Source organism: Apodemus sylvaticus, chromosome 4 (assembly GCF_947179515.1).
Source record: "Apodemus sylvaticus chromosome 4, mApoSyl1.1, whole genome shotgun sequence".
Classification (NCBI taxonomy): Eukaryota; Metazoa; Chordata; class Mammalia; order Rodentia; family Muridae; genus Apodemus; species Apodemus sylvaticus.
The window spans coordinates 43,247,239-43,251,588 of NC_067475.1; the positions used below are offsets into that span (position 1 = coordinate 43,247,239).

General features: G+C 41.3%; 1 pseudogene; it reads left to right on the forward strand.

Moving 5' to 3' along the window:
• Positions 1 to 3,814: 3,814 nt before the first annotated feature.
• On the forward strand, positions 3,815 to 3,934 carry LOC127683952 (uncharacterized; annotated as a pseudogene).
• Positions 3,935 to 4,350: the final 416 nt, after the last annotated feature.

The window sequence follows — 4,350 nt, forward strand, 5'->3', positions numbered from 1 at the left end:
AATTCAAGAATGCCCTAATGAACCAGTTGCAATTTAATCATCTGTTAGTTATTTAGAGCTCTATATCTATTTTTCACTTTTCAAAAGTTCATAGTGTGTTCTGAGTAGGGCAATATTAAGAAAATGAGAGGAGTAACAGCGACACAGGTAATGTCACTAGTAAAGCATTGGACTAAAATATGCGTAACTCTGGGCCTGATCCCAATTAGTGCCCCAGCCCCCCTAAAATGTCACAGAGTATGAGAAATATTTCTAAGATGCACAGCTGATAAAGGGGTGAAGAATTATTACACAAAAGCTTAAAATTCAACAATTTACAAACAAATAATCTAATTAAAATATGCTGAGGACTGGGAAGTTGACTCTGTGGTTAAGAAAATGTTTATTTTTTGCAGAGGACCTAGGTTAGATTCCCAGAACCCACATGCTATCTCAGAACCACCTGTGCTCCAGTCCCAGGAGATCTGATGCCCTTTTTGTTTTTTTAACCTCTGTGGGTACTAGTTATCCACATGATACACAGACAATTATTTAGACAAAGCACTCACATACATTTATAAATAAATAAAATACATTTAAAAATTAGCTGACAATCTTATTGACTATAATGTACATATGGGAAAAGAGGCATATGAAGACATTCAACATATTAGATGTCATTAAAATGCAAATTAAAACAAGGGTTAGGCTCTATTAGCAACCAAATAATAATGGGACCCAAATCTAGTGCCCTGGCAGCTTCAGATGCTGGCAAGGCGGTAGAGCAGCAAGAGCTCTCCCGGCCCTTGTTAGGTGGGATGGGAATTGGTGCAGCCATGTGGAGGGCAGCTTGGCAGTTTCTTACTGAAGGAAAGGTCGACTTATTCTAAGATCCAGCGATAATGTTCCTTTAGCTGCACAGGTTGGGTCATATGTATATACAAAGTCTCTGTATCCTACTTTCTATTTTGCTTTGTAGCTAAAATGCCTGTAAAGATTATAACTTTTTAATAAAAGTCACAACAAACATGGGACAGTTAAAGGACAATTAGCAACCAGAAAAATTATATATAATATTAATTATTTATAGATTATTAAATATTAATTATAATATTATACACTAAATTATATATACATATAGAATTATCCATCTTAATTGAAGATAAAAATAATAAATGTATTACAACGGAGATGACCACTATATCAACATATAATAGAACAAAGCATAGCAAACATAGATAAACATCAGTCATAAACATGTGCACATACATGTTTATACCTTCACAAAACACACCCAAACACACTCTAGGTAATACTTAACAGGAGGAGAATCATAAGCCAATTAAAAAATTGCTAAAATAATGAGGAAATATATGTCACTATCATATTGATCACATCTTTCCTCCTCTGGATAAGACAGTTACGTACAAGATTATCAGAGACATATGTGGAATAATTTTCAGATGTTCTTGGCAGTATTGTCCATTCCCAGGCTAAGATTCTGCTTTCCTCCCAGACTGCCCAGGTAGCTTTCCCTTGTATGCTATTCTCCACAGCTCCATTGTTATTAGAGCACCAGGGCTAATTTGTAAGGGTGCTTGTCTGTCTGAATTCGCAGTGAAGTTTACTCTGTGATGAGGCTGACAGTCATTGCATGTGGTCCTGGCTTTAGCCTGGGTGACATTCCCAGTCAGTTTCAATCAATCACAAGCCACTATTCTCTAAGCTTTGGGTTTTTCCAGATGCTTCAACCCTCTCGAAGCCTCTTCATTCACTTTAGAAACTCCATTAAATTTGTTAAAAGCCAATTCGAGGGATCTCTGCATCTCTAACCATTCTTCCCCAAATCTGTTTACCAAGCTAATTTGTTTGCTTACTTTGAGGATCAAGCCCACTTGCATGGGATTAATCTCCGCTATTTGGGACCTGTTCATCCACAATACATGTTGTTCTGTGGTTAATGGCCCTTGTCTCAGGGCAGGGATGAAGAAAAATGCATTGAAAAGAAGCAGATGGAGCTTGTTCTTGCTTAATTTCCCTTTGTCATTTCCCCAGCCACTGTGGTGAAAATTCTAAGTTTAGCTGGAGAACAAGCTAGCTTCTGATTGCTGTCCATCTTCCCCTTTCCCATCTGCAGGGCACACTGGACAAGAATGGCTCAGTTTGGCTGCTTTTCTCCCCCTTGAGCCTGAAAGTACATTTTCGAGAGTAAATGTTTTATAGACAGTTTGAAGTAAAATAGTGGAGTAGGACATTTGGATTGGAGAATAACGTTAGAGTCTGCTCTCAGTGATGTTTTAGAAAAGATCTTGATTATACTCAAACCCTTAGGGAAAGTGGAGAAATAAATCAGGCAAGCCAATATGTATCATATATACTAAAGGCCAATATATATTGGCTTTCATCTCTATCTATTATTACAACCATAGGGATTTGACCAGTCATAGAGCAAGGTCCTGGGGTTGGTCCTCAGCAAAAGGAGAAGACATAAAGAATTACTTTAGAGAAGGGGAAGGATTATGCTAGCTTTCCATTCCTGTGATGAAATAACTGAGAAAACTCAAAAGAGAAAATATTGATTGTGGCTCTTGAATTGGGAAGTTTTGGTCTGTGGTTGCTTGGCTATATAGTTTCCAGGCCTGCGTTGAAACAGAACATTATGTTGGAGTGGCTTTGGTGGGTGGGGTATAAAAAGTTGCTTACCTCATGACACCTAGGGAGGAGAAAAAGAGATGGGGAGGGAGAGAAGGAGGAGAGAGAGAGAGAGATGCCTGTCAAAGCAAAACAATTCATAGAGACATTTTTCCTCTATCTCGGCCTCACCTACTAATGTATCTACCACTTCCAATAGCTCATTAAGTTACGAACCCATAAATACATTAATCTATTGATGGGACTCAAGTCCTCATGATCTAGTGACTCGCTCCTCTGCCCCAAGTCTCCTGCATTATAGAACAAGCCTTCAGCTCAGGGGCTTCCAGGTGGCCCCGCAGAGGGAAACAAGGGCAAGGATAATGGAGGTTAATGAGCTAAGACAAGACTGCATTTTTCTGTGCAATGTCTTGGATTGGATACATCAGGAAGGTTAAAGTTGCTGGGAAGCAAAAGAGGAATTCTGCATAGCCTCTGGCAATCACAACGAGAGGAAACTTTGATGAGAATGGACATCATCATTGGGAGGACCTTTTGAACCGTTGGTATAGAAAAGAAAGGAGATTTCAACTGGACTCAGTGGGTTATGTAAAAACAAAACAAAACAAAAAGTAGCCAATGGAAAGGAATAAATATTAGGAAAGCAGAAGGGGAGGGAGAGAATGCGATTCAATTTCTAGTGGAAATTGAATGATGAAAAAAAGATGGAATTGTAGTGACAGAAGTGGAACAGCCAAGGGTTCTTCCAAGGATTGTTTTCCTATCTCGTGCTAGTCACAGATGGTGTGTCAGTGCACAGGGACTCCTTCTGTTCCTGCTCACACCTGCTGGTGCACATTCTTTGAATCTCCATCCACAGGTTCCTCCTTAATCCAACCACCAGCCACGACCTTCCACCTTGCCCTCTCATTTCCCTGCATTCTCTCCTTAGTTTCTCATTCCACAGTCTCACTTGATCTCAGCCAAAAGACTGAGAAGTGATACATTCCACACTCTCAATTGCCGATGCTCTGCTACCCAGTTTCTTAAACTGTTGGTTGAGACTCCCAGTGGAGTTGTCAAGGAGTTACAGCAATCAGAGGTTTCTGGACATGCAACAACTTAAATTAATTCAAAATGAAATTTAAAATATAGTGTTGGATTGGATTGTGTGAGAATACTTGATTTTAAAACTTAACTGGCTCCTGCCTCCCTAGAGGCGTTGCAGGGGTGGCTGCTGTGTCAAATGTCGGTCAGTAGGTGGCAGAGTAGGCAGAGAGAGGCACCCATGAACACCTGAAGGATTGATTAGTAGCCTAACACTCCTGGAAAAAAGGGAGTCTGAGCACACCTCCAGTAAAGCGCCAGACAGGCCCTGATAGCGCCATCCCCTTCCAGGATGGGGAGCAAATGGAGACTAGAAGAATCCCACCTAAGACTGCTGGCCCTGGGCAGGAGCAATCCCAAGACAGGGGCTACTCTGGTAGACTGATTGGGTGAGGAGCAAGCCTTAGACAACCACCAGACTGGTGCATTGGGACCCCGAGAGGGATCTAGCCTGAGATCACCAGGCCTGGGAGGGGTGCAGATGCCATGCTCTAGGTGAGTCTCCTTACTACCAAAAACCAGGTGGATGTCCCTGTTCTGGTCTGGCATCCTGGGTCATGCTGATGTCTGAGGGCTGTGCAGAACTGGTTCCACCCCTTATCTGGGCATCTTTGGAGAACTGGGCCTGAAGGC